Genomic DNA, 13,251 nt, shown 5'->3' on the forward strand with positions numbered 1-13,251 from the left:
TTCTTTTTGTTTTGTTTGGTATAGAGCATTGACATATGAATCCCCACACCGACTTCCTTTCCTTTTTTTTTTTTTTTGTTTTGTAAACAAGTCAAAAACTATTTGCTATATACCAAACGTTACAGTTTTTTAAAGATATAGCTTGGGATTTGCATTTAGAATACAACATTTCAATACGACTAAAAAGTAGTAAAAAACAAGTATCGTTTTGTAATTGTTACCTTGATGCTAGCTACAAACAAAATGAGTCCATGGTGTCGCCTACCAAGTCGAAATTGACTTGCTTGCTAATTGCAATTTAAATATAGTAATAAGTACAATCGATCTGCATTTAAGTTGTTCTTTTTCTTGTATGAATCATATCAAGTATACAAAAAAACGTACCCAATATAATTTCACTTATAACAAAAACTATTTGTAGAGTCTAGGCCTCAAGGGAGGGTGTGATTAGAAGTGCACAAAAAAAACCAAATCCATAACCGACTCGGAAGAGGAACCGGTCCCAACTTGTTTATACCCTATTGGTCCTACCAAGTTCCACTATTTTTTTGCCAATATCAGTTCCTACCCGATCTGGATTTACTCGAGTAAGAACCGATTTTAACAAAAAAAAAAAATCTAAATCGGTTCCTAACGTTAAAAATAATACATTGACCGGGTATTTACTATTTTGACCATTGGAACCGGTTCTTTGACATCCAAAATCACTATAAATTACCTTTGAGATGTATTTGTTGATTACACAACTCGAAAACACTTAAACGAACCAAAATAACCGCAAAACAAACAACTTATGAAAATGTCTCAATGTTGACGATGAGGAGTACGCATTGGGTTTAGCTTTTGTAAACCGAAGACTTACGCAACGGTTCCGTACGACCCCCCTCCTATTTTCGCTTTTTTAAGCGGACAATGTCTCTCGTATGTTTTTTGAGAGTCGAGTTTGCCATGACTTTCATGATCTTCTCACAGTATTTGCACCGAGTCATCACGGTGTTGTCCGACATAAGACAGAGGTCGAAGTGCTTTCAAACCTCTAGGTTTCTCTTGGTTTCAAGAACCAAAACAATACTTACGTTGCTTGTCATCGTTGGAGTCTTATAGATACGAAAAAACTTGAGCGGTTTTGTGTTTTTTAGAGTGTTTAAGAGTTAGAGAAGTGATGTGGTTAAAACTAAACATTCTAGGCTTATTTATACAAAATTAGAGGGTTAAAATTGTCAAAAACCTATTCCCTACAGTAAATTAAAAAAATGGGTATGCCCAATTTGTACCCTGTTCCGGATAACCCGGACCCAGTACTACCCGAATTGGTTCCAGTGGGTTTAATTATGTATACCTATACACGGTTTTGGTTCTTACCCGGTTCCTGCTAATAGGGGTGTGCACGGTTTGGTTCAGTTCGGTTTTTGGGTAAAACCGAAACCATAACCGGAAGTTCGGTTTTCGGTTTTTGAAAACTGTTCGGTTTCGGGTTTTTCGATTTCGGTTTTTTCGATTTTAGCAATGGTTCGATTTTTTGGATTTTTGAAACAAATTATGTAAGATTCAAAAATAAAAGGTTTGATTTAAAGTTTAATGATCTTTCTTAGATGTTTACTTTTAAGTTAATATATATAATCTTTTCAATTAATATTGTTTATATAAACCTAACATTTTAATCTATTTTAATACTTCTTCAAAGTTAAATGCTTTTTCAAAGTTTTCATTAATATGTTTTCTTTTATGATACTTTGAAAATCATTTATTTTTTTATGTAAAATTTTGTTATTTCTTGTAGACAATAGATAAATAATTTCAATGATAAATAAACATCTTAATATTCTTATTATAAATACTTAACAATCAAGAATAAATTAATAACTCTTAATGACATGGGTTAAACACTTAAACACAAAAATATATGGATTGGGCTTATTATTGTTAGTTATCGGTTATTGAAAATGGATATCCGAAAACCGAACAGAAATTTTCGGTTATTAAAAATCCGAAAACAGAACTGTCGGTTTTTGTTTTGGTTCGGGGATTTTTCGGTTATTTCGCTTTTATGCTCACCCCTACCTGCTAATACCCGTGTTGAAAAAAAACCCGATTGGGCCCTACCCGGTTCCGGATAGAGCCCAAAACCCATTTTGTGCACCTCTAGGTGTGATGATGGCAAACCTTACCTAAATACCTAGGGATAGAGAGGTTGCCCTCGCGAAAACCCCCGCCCAATCATATTAGTTAGATATATAGTAAATAAATTTGGCTAATCTTCCAGTTAATTCAAGCTAGGTAGTGTTCGATTCCAACTATAAACCGGTTATGGTTATGATGCACTTGAATATTGATTGCCTAACACCGGCCCCATATTCACCACCAATGCATTTTAATCATTCAGATTTTTAATTTAGTTATCAACAACTTTGACTTTTGACCATGTAATATTGCGTAGATTATAAATGATAAAATACCAAACATATGACTTCAATTCATAAACCGATACTAATTCAAACCTATCATTATTCGTATTTTTTATGTTACTTAAATATGATTCGGACCTAAACCAACCAAACCTTCCCATCAATTTTCAATAACAGGATTGTAATTGGAAGATCAACGATATTAATTATATTATTCATCATGATATAACTAAACTAATAAATAAAATGAGCATGATATTGTTTTTTTTTTTTGGTGTACCAAACAGCTAAAACAATATATTCATGTTTTCCAGAAATTGCTTTTCCAATCAACTTTTGATGTGTATAATCAAATAGATATCTCACTTCTCATATTAACTAATTTAGAAACATGAATCTGAAACCTAATCAATGACATGTCTAATCTATGAGAAGTGAGATATCTATGAAATAGTTAATTTTAAGAATACAAAATATGAAATAATTAACAACACGAGGGAATAAGCGGGAATGTTGTTAGAAATAATAAGGTTGTGGCCTACTTAATAACCAACCAAACACGAGGGACCAAAGTTAGATAACTGGAAAATTTATTTATTAAAACAAAATAAAACACACACACACACATAGTGTGTGCGCAGGGCCGGCTCAAGGGGAGTGAAATAAAGCAAGAGCTTTAGGCCTCCATTTTCCTAGGGCCTCAAATTCTAACAAAATATATTATATGTTGGTAATTTTGGCTTTAAGATTATTAACATTGAGGTTTATAATCTATAATTATGCGTATACAAAGATGATATATGAATAATAGGATTCATAGCAATTTTTTTCATTTACAAAAAGGGCCTCAATTTTGCCATCCGCTTTGGGCCTAGAAAAAAATAGAAAATTTTGAGCCGGCCCTGTGTGTGCGTGTATACGATCAGGAGAAAGCTCCCATGGAGCAAACCCTAGTTCTTCAACATAATCTTCAAATTGGAGGATCAATTGAAGGTCAAATTCGGATTTGAATACATAGAAACGATCACCAAGTCGAGGGGATCGTAAGGTACGTTGAATTTCTAACATTCATGAAGTTGTGAAAATTAGTTAACTTTGCATGATGTGATCTATGCATGAATCGCAGAGGCTATGGCTGAATTAATGAAGTGTGATTGCTTAGGAACAAACCCTAAGTAGAAATTTTAAGTAAAAATTTCTATGACTTGAATAATTTGATGATTTACCACACTTAGACAAGTGGGTTTTGATTATGTAGTGAAGATGATGATATACACATGTTTAAAATCATCATATTTGATAGTAGAAACAAGACACTTGAACAATTTGCAAACTTGAGTAGTTGATCATACATGATAGAAGTTGAATTTTGATGTTAATCTGGGTAAAAATGACTAGTTATGAACTAGTTAGTAAATGTGTAAAATTATGCCGATTAGGTGTTTGTTAAAATGCCTAAATGAGAACTAAAGTGTTGAAATTCGAGTGAAACGCACATTTAAATAATATGGCGAATTATGTGAAACATGAAGCTATAAAAGTTCTAACATCATGTTGATTTAGACTTAATTGTGTAAACCATGTGATCAAAAGTACTTAACTTTTGATAAGTTAAGCTATCCAATGATGAAGTCGAATAGTAGCTTCAACATAGAAAATAAGTAAGGTGGAATAGTCATGATTGTTAATGACTGATCTAACCACTTTGTAAATGTTGACAATAGTTTGACGCTTGACGAGCTAGGTGAAAGCTTGGGAAGGAAGCGGGTCAAACGAATCAGGAATGAAGGAAAAACATAATCCGGATGCAAGGTAAGTAAAGCTTACACTCTAATTATTTAATACCTATTGGCTTGATAGGATGTGAATAGTAAGTCTTGTTTTAAATTATGATGTCCCGATACGGCAAGTGCGGTCCGGAACAAAAGACAATGGTCATCAATCATGTTTAATGGATAAAAAGGAGCTAATGCGGTTAATTAGTCATGAAATGACTAAAAGATAACGAGTTTTTAAATGGTTACCTTATAAGGTAAACCATTGTAAATAATAAGGGTAAAACGGTATTTTGGTCACTTGTTGATAATAACCGTTAGTTGTGAAAGACACTTTATAGCGTAAGTTATAATAGGTCAAAAGAATCAATAAATGATTTATAAGTAAAAAGGCTATACGGTGTAAACCGTAGCGAGTCATATGGATAAGATGGTAACAAATATCATCTCATAAAGATTCATGGTCATTTAGACCAAACGGGTCAAAAGGTGAAAATATCACCCTTTGATAATATTGACTAATGGTTTGTCGAGTTGTGTGATTTAGGAATAAATAGCACATGGATGTTTCCATCGCTATTACGTAGCGGCCACTAAGGCAAGGTATCGAAACGGGTCAATATATTGATCCGATCCAGGTTTGTATAATAATTCAACTCATCATGTAGAACTTGGGGTTCTATAAAAGTTAGACAAGGATAAAATATAGATATTTGGTTATCTTTGTGGTAAACCGAATAAATTGAGTTATGATTATGGTGTTTTAGAAATATAATGGTTTCTAAACAAGATTTTAGTTTTAAAAGTGGGATTTTGGTCGAACATGGCTTTAAAAGTCCTTCGTCGTAATAGGAGGGGTAAAAATGACCAAAATGCCCTTATAAGTGAAATTGAGCAAACGACCCTTAAAGGTTGTTTAGAAATGAGTTTTGTGATCAAATAGATACTTGGAATAAGTATAAAAAGTGAAATATGCGAATCTTTGGGTCAAATGACTCTATATGGGTCTTTGCCGTAAAATGATAGTCCGAGGGATAAAACTCGTAATATATAGATCTCCACATTAAATCCACCACAAATATAATTGTGGTGGAAGATTACTTGGTAAGAAATGTGAAAATATAAAGCTAGATACGAATGAAAGCGAATCATGTTTAAAACGCACTTAAATACCCTTAACGGGTCAAAATAATCATACGAGTGAAAACGGGTTTAAATTGTGTAAGAAACCTGTGATTAGAACCTAACATGGTAGATAATATTGAATTGAAGAGGTGCATGTGAAATAAGGATCAAACAAACGGGTTAAAATTTGGTAAAAAGGTAATGAGTCGAAAGCTTAGAAGTCTCAAAATTTATTATGCCGGATGTTGGATTTTAATTCCATGTGATGGAGGATAAATTTACGATCACGTAGGAAGAAACGTGACGCAAAACGGATAAAAAATGAGAGAGTTATGTTCGTTTCGGTAAGAACTAATGGCTGGGAAAAGTGTAGAGCTGACACGGCCGGGTGAAGGTTCTGTGAAAAATATATGGTTAGCTGACACGGCCGGGTGGTTAACCCGACCCGGGTGAGGGGGCTGAATACAAAAAAAAATAATTTCTTGTGTCTAATCCTTTTGTTCAAACGCTTTGATTTCTAATCGTTTGAATGAAACGTAGGTTTAATATGCGGTGCCGGTGGACGATCAAGCTCGATAAAGAACCGAACACAATCAAGATTCAAGATTCAAGCTTCTGCGAAATGATTCTTCGTCACGTTTTTTTTAATCGAAAAATGTTTTATGAAATGTTGAGTTGTGTTATTTCTTAAAGTTTTAAGAAATGCATATTTTGTAATGTATGTGTAAACATAATCAAATAATTATAATCGGGATTTATATGAAAATCGTATAAATGGACTAAGGGTCTTACAATAATCCTTATAATATAAGAAGAAAAAAATAAGGTTTTCTTCACTTTAGAAGCTAAATTAGGGGTGTTCACGGTTCGATTTTCATGGTTTTTAGCTGAAACCGTAAATCGAACCGTTAGTAACGGTTTTTTATTTTTGTAAACCATAACCGAACTGTAGAACTTTTAAAACCGAACCAAACCAAACGAAACAGTTAGTAACGGTTTGGTTTCACAATTTGGGCTCGTTGGGCCTTCACACAAGGTGTCCCGAATTTGCAAAAGAAAAAAGTTAGAATAAAAAGATGTTCAAATTCTAAGATGTCATAAAAGTTTTCAAATGGTTAGAACAAGCTGTTTAGCGTAACCAGTTATCCAAGTAACTTTAAATGCAGTACAAATACATAGAAACATCTCTAAATATATCAATACAAAGGTGTTGGCTGCTGTTTGGAAATTTGGAATTTAGAAAACTCATATACGAAGATGGGTAAGTATTGTAGTGAAATACGATAATGGGCTATACATTTAGTATGAAATATTTCAAAATGGGCTTCGCACACTTTTGTTTTACATTAATTTACATATAGGTTATAACAGATTTGTTTGTATTCTTGTCTATACATATAGTATGAAATATGTAAAAAAAAATAGAGAAAATTTGTTCGCTCCGGTCCAGTTTTATACGTTTGGTTTTCAGTAGAAACCGTGAACCAAACCGTTCACTACGGTTTGAAAATGTTGAAACCAACCGACTGAAAGTTAAGTAAAAAAAACCAATCGTGAAACCAAACCAATGACCAGTTTGAGCGGTTTTACGGTTTGAAAGCGAACCATGAACACCCCTAAGCTCAATGACGTTCCTTAAAATACAAATTAATTCTATGGGAGCTACACTGAATCCAAATTTATATGGGTTTACATCCATATCCTCTCTACCTGTTAGGTATCAAAATAGTAGAAGGACCAAATTGTAGGGTGTCTTTGGTTAGGTGTTAAGCTGCTTGTTGTACTTAAATAAAAGAATGGTTTTCATTAATTGGTATCGGCGAATTTGAGAATATGTCCTTCTCTCTTGGTTTTCTTCTTTCTTTTGTAACCGACCAACACTTTGATATGTAAAAATGGTATCAAAGCTCCCTTTCCTCTCGCCCATGGGTTAAGGTTTGGGCAACAACAGGGTTCTACTGCAACAATCAACAATCAAATGTGGGTGACTTTGAATTAGGGCAACAATCGAACGCAACAATTAAGTGTTCCTGTGGTGGGTTACAATTCGAAGGCATAACTCATTTTTGTAGCTACAATACATATTATTCAAAACCAACAACCAATTATAAACTTTGGTGGGGTTTAAGAAGTTTTGATGAATGGATGAGATCACCGAAATGAGGAAAATTGAGACTTAGCTTGTTCAAAACCAAAAACCAAAAATCAAGAAACAAGAATTCTCAATACTGCATCTTCCATGCCCATTAGAGTCACAACAATGTTAATGTTTCATTTGGGACTATAAATATTTTATATATGAATATAACGAAAGAAAAAAAATAGGCCATATACTTTGTACACCCTTTAAAACGGCTATGCAAATAAGTGAAGAACCGGAAATGCATGACAAGAAGGTTTTGAAAGGAATGACTTCCCCTACAATAAGCAATGAAGAAATATATGACGAAATAAAACAAACTTACTATTTCTATGTGTTTTGTTTGAATAATGCAATTTATGTTTTTTTTATGTGATACTTTTTTTAGTGGTAACGACTTTGCAACTATGCAAACTTTAATAAAATATAGACGATTACAGACTAATGGCAGGTAGACGAGCATTGTGCGATTGAGCTGATGGGATGCCTCAAACGTCTTCGGGACCCTCAGAGCGAACTCCTCCTGCTTCGTTCGTGTATAGGGGTTGCTAAACTGCTGTTTGGGCTAAGGACGTGCCAGCCTTCTTATGTTGGGGAAGCCGTCTCTGTTTTTGACAAGGGGCTTCAGAATGCGATCGACAACATTGTTGTTTGTGGGGGTGCCTTTTTCGGGGACCTACAATGGAGGTTAGCTTCCCTCCCGACCCGTTTTGGGGGGCTGGGGATTTGCTCAGCTGAGGATGCCTCTTCCTATGCTTTTGTGGCTTCAAGGGCCCAATCTTGGGTTCTTCAAGACCACATCCTTCGTGAATGTGGTGGTGGGTTGTTGGACTCTAATTACAGGGGTGCGTTGGACAATCTGCATAGTTCTCTTCCCGATCTTGATCTCGACGATTTCTACATTAAAGACACCCCCCATTAAAGCCCATAAAATTCTGATGAATGCCTTATATGGCGAAATCGTCAAGACAGTTGAAGAGAAGTTTGCTTTGTCTCCGCGGCAGCGAGCCGTGTTTGAGTGTTTGTGAGCCCCCCATGCTCAGGATTTCATGTCTGTTGTTATCGAAGGTTTAGGGCAATGTATGTCGGCTGTGGAATACCGGGCTATCCTCAAGTACCGGCTGATGGTACCGCTTTTCCCGGTTGATGACCCGTGTCCTGTATGTCGGAAGTCTTGCTTGGATTCTTTTGGAGAGCATGCAATCCATTGCAAAGAATTACCAGGATTTAAATATCGACACGATTTAGTTCGTGATGTGCTTTATGATATCCTTAAGCGGGCAGGGATCTCGACAAAAAAGGAAGTTCCGGTGGACTTCTTGACCGATCCATTAGAAGGGAGATCTACCCTACGGCCCGCTGACATTCTTGTTTTTGGATGGGAAATAGGGAAACACGCGTGTGTTGATTTGACAGGTGTGTCCCCCCTTGTTGGGCTAAGGGACCACGGGTTTGTGGCGGGCCAAACAATAACCAAGGCAGAGGCGGCCAAAGTAGCTAAGCATGAAAAAGCTTGCATCGAGAATCAGCACGTGTTCGTCCCGTTCGCTTTCGATACTTTTGGCGCTCTTGCCCCTGACGTGGTGCGGTTCCTCAAGCGGGTTCAGCAGGTGGTAAGCAGTAACACCGCGCATGTTAAGGGGCAGAATTTTGTGTTTAGCAAGGTATGGTTTGCTATTCAGAAAGGGGTAGCGGCACAACTTGTTGCTCATCTACCTGCCATTTATGTTTTCAAAAGTAAATAAAAATCGAATATTTAAAGTACTTTTTTTAAGTTTAGATTACATTTTTTATATTTAAAATTTAAAAATACATAATATAAAGTCGGTTATACTTAACTAAATGAAAAATGAATTTACGTTGTAATTTATTATAATATAATTACTTTATACAAAACAATTTTAGAAATTAAATTAAGGTTTAAGTTTTTTTAGAGGGTGTTTAGGGTTGAGTTTTAAAAATAGATTATGGGTTTTGAATAATCAGAATCAGATAATTAACCGTAATAAAACGTGATGTTGAAAGATAGTGTTTGGATTTGATTATGTTGCTTAATATCACAATAATCAGATAATCAACTATTTGAGTGTTTGGCAAATATATATTTAAAAAAAATAAACAAGTGAAAATCCTTTTCTAAATGCAAATAATCAATTTTTGGAAGATTGCGTTTTGTTGCAGTAGGGGGGAGCTACTTTTGGAAAATTACGTTTTGTAACTTTCTAAATGCAAATAATCAATTTTTTTAATTTTTTTACCCAAACACTCAAAACTAATTATTTACGATTTCAAAACTCAATAATCTAAAAATCTCCTTCAAAACTCAACCCCAAACACCATCTTAATAAAACTGGGAGGGTATTAATAGTCGTTTTCATGACTTGTGTAATGCCCATAAATTTAAAATCATTATTCTAGAAATAAAAAGAATAATAGACCACTAGAAAACCCTAATTAAGACACCCAAGTAATTCTGCACAACCCCTGAAAATTTCAGAGCAATCAGAATCAGGATCAGGACCCCTAAAACTCAAGGGGGGTAAACCTTAGTTGACGATTATCTACTTAAAACGTTGTCTAAATATAATTGGACCAAATTTCTGACCAATCAAGGCTTGTCCCGTGAGGAGCAAGCAAAAGAATTTTCGGTGTCCCTTACGGACCGTAAGGGACCAGGCTTACGGTCCGTAAGCAGTGCCAAATTTGTGTATAAATAGCAGGCTTTGGGAGTTGCTTCTGTGCACAAAAACGACGCTCAAATTCTCAATTGACGTCGAGTTATACTTCTTCCACTACCCAAACACACACACACACCTCGAAACGCTGCCGCAATCAGGGTAATAACTCGATCGCTATTACGATTCAACGTCCGATCGATTATAACTATCCAACGATTGTCTGAGTGCTGCTCAAATTGAGCTTCTACTTTGATTTTTCGTCGTGATTTCAACTTGAATATTTGAGTGCTGTTCGAATTCGAACTATGCTCTGTTATTCGTTGTGAATCCGATTGAATTATTAAGTATTGCACTTGATAATAGTTGTGAGGGTTTGATCTCGTGAATTGACGTAAATGCTGTATTAAGTTACTAACCTAGTTTGTGTGCATGTTATTTAAATTAGGTGAAAAGATTAATCAGTAGTCGAAACTCTGCCCATATAAATCTAAAATATTAGCACAAGGTAGCTTCACTTTGAAGTTATTAAGGTACGGATCCTTACCCCACTCTTTATTGCTTCATATTCAAATTGTTATAAAACCACTAAATTACTATATCTGTTAAAAACTCCTCACGTCTTTGATTATCGATTCATTTGACAGTCCGTTCGATTCCTATCCTAATCATTTGATTTAGCTTTCATGTCATGCGATAGTATTATGTTATACTCATTATCGCATGTTCCAATATATGTTCCGTTTTGTTATGAAAATAAGTTTTATAAGTTATGTGAATAAGACCATTTGTACTCTGATACCCTGAGTATCGCTTCTCGTGGAGTGTCCCACGAGCATGTTGTTGTGGCATCAACATCATGTGCTCCATCCGTGACGGAGAGATCAGTTCACGGCGTCTCTTAAGTACAAGTGTGGTACATAAGGCTATTAGGAGGCGTATGGATCGATCCTAGAATTTAAGTATAAGGAGGTGGATAACGGGTATGCCAATTCGCCATCTCATGTGATAATTATGCAGGAGTAGCTACCTGTGTATTGTCACGTTTTAAGTTTGCTCATGGGTACATCCGTAAGATATGATTATGAAATTATGTTCTTGCATCGTATCATTTTCGCATAAAGTTCCATCCGGATAAGATTTCATATAAAGCATTATTTGTTATTTGAGCCTAAAATTCCGTACTGAGCATTTGGCTCATTCCGTAAACTTTTTGTATATACAGGTCCACATGTTACTTTGGGAAGGGAAAAGAGAGAAGAATAAAGTCTAGGAATAAATCTGAAGATGTTAGTTAATTAAGACAACTGTCTCCCCTTGTATAATAAATCTTAATTTTTATGATCGTGTGGTTGTATCCTTATCAAATAAATAAATGGAATTATGACTTTTGTTTATGTTACCGTTATTGTGACACGTCAGCACTTCTGGGTTGGGGTGTTACAGCTATGGTATCAGAGCAAAGGCTCTTTCCTGTAGAAAACTTGAAGATAGTAATTAAGACCTGTGAGGAATGGGTAGATATCTATGATAGGATTCAACTTGACCTCTTATTTGGTTTAACTCCTATGTCTATTCTTATAGATGCCTCCTCGTCGTCCGCCACGTAGGAATACTCGTACTAACCATGAACGTAACAACACTTCTTCGAATGAGACTCCAGTTGATCCAAACATAATTAATGCTATCAACCAGGCTGTTGCTGGGTTGCTTCCAAACCTTGCTGCCCAAACAGCTGAGGCCGTTATTCAACAAACTCGTCATCCAGAACGCACTAACACTAATCCTACCTCTGGTGGTGAAACTCGTGAGAATACCACTAACAATATTACTTATAGTATAGACATATGGATTAGTAAATTCCAAAAATAAAAGCCGAAATCCTTTAGTCACGCTACTAATCCAGTCGAAGCAAGAAACTGGATAGCTCATGTTGAAAAGATCTTCGGAGTTCTTGGAGTTCCGGAGCAATACAAAGTTAGACTGGCTACCTACAAATTGGAAGATGACGCACAAACTTGGTGGGAAGGATATAAGCAAGTCAAAAGAGGGGATGATTTTGACGCTAGTCTTTCATGGGTCGACTTTCGTAATATCTTTTACGACAAGTATTTTTCGACCGCTGATAAAGAAGCTTATATCAGGGAGTATGCAGTAATTCGACAGGGGAGTGATGAACCAGCCTCTGAGTTCATTACTCGATTTTCAAGGTTGGCTAGTATTGTAGGAGATGTTGCAGGATCAGCAGAAGTCCAGGCAGAAAAATGCAAGTGGGCAGTTAATGATCGAATTCGGAAATCGATCATGTACATGAAATTTAAGGATATCACCGAAGTTGCTGATGCAATCAAAACTTTTGAATTCGAAAGGAAAGAATTCCTATCTCGAACTGGGGATAATAAGAAGAGAAATAGGGAAGGCCAATTTAAGCAAGAAATCGGCCAATCATCCACTACGCCACATCATCAAGATCGTAAAGCGCAAGGAAATCAAAACTTTGGAAATCAAGCACGTCCATGGCAACCTAGACTTCAAAACCCGAGGCCTGCTCAAAACCAGATTCAGTTATATGCAGAACCTATTAGAGCTCAACCACTGAATCAACAAGTAAACCCGAATCAAATTACATATCCTCTATGTAATACTTGTGGTAAAAGACATCAGGGCGTATGTCACCGAAGTACAGGAGCATGCTTTAGATGTGGCCAAACTGGACACATGATCAAGGAATGTCCTAAGAAAGATACTAAGAAGAATAATCAACCCAATGTTGGAGGAAGAGTTTTCGCACTTTCTGCTACTGACGCTGCTAATATTCCAGGTACTGTATCTGGAACCCTTCAGATTGGTGAACGTAGTATCTATGTGTTATTCGATACAGGTGTGACAACCGGTAATTAGCGGCTGCTAATTACGTGATTAGCAAACGTTTCAGGTGGTAATAAATAGTGATCAAGGCACGAATTAACTTAATTAGGCTATTAGAATGCCTAGGGGCGCTTATCCGACGCTACAGTGCGCGTATGGTGATTTTCGGAAAAACTGCGGAACGATAAGTAGTAACGAACTGACGCCGGACAAAATACTGACAACGACAACAAATACGAAGTTTATACATAAAACTTATACTT

At 35.9% G+C, this 13,251-nt stretch overlaps 1 long non-coding RNA gene across 1 annotated transcript; it reads left to right on the top strand.

Moving 5' to 3' along the window:
- The first annotated feature begins 3,287 nt into the window (after positions 1-3,287).
- LOC118482300 lies at positions 3,288-6,024 on the top strand. The gene is made up of 3 exons (XR_004868312.1): positions 3,288-3,453; positions 4,130-4,217; positions 5,846-6,024. It is a non-coding gene; the product is annotated as an uncharacterized LOC118482300 (long non-coding RNA).
- Positions 6,025-13,251: the final 7,227 nt, after the last annotated feature.

The sequence above is a fragment of the Helianthus annuus genome, chromosome 9 (assembly GCF_002127325.2).
Source record: "Helianthus annuus cultivar XRQ/B chromosome 9, HanXRQr2.0-SUNRISE, whole genome shotgun sequence".
Taxonomy (NCBI): domain Eukaryota; kingdom Viridiplantae; phylum Streptophyta; class Magnoliopsida; order Asterales; family Asteraceae; genus Helianthus; species Helianthus annuus.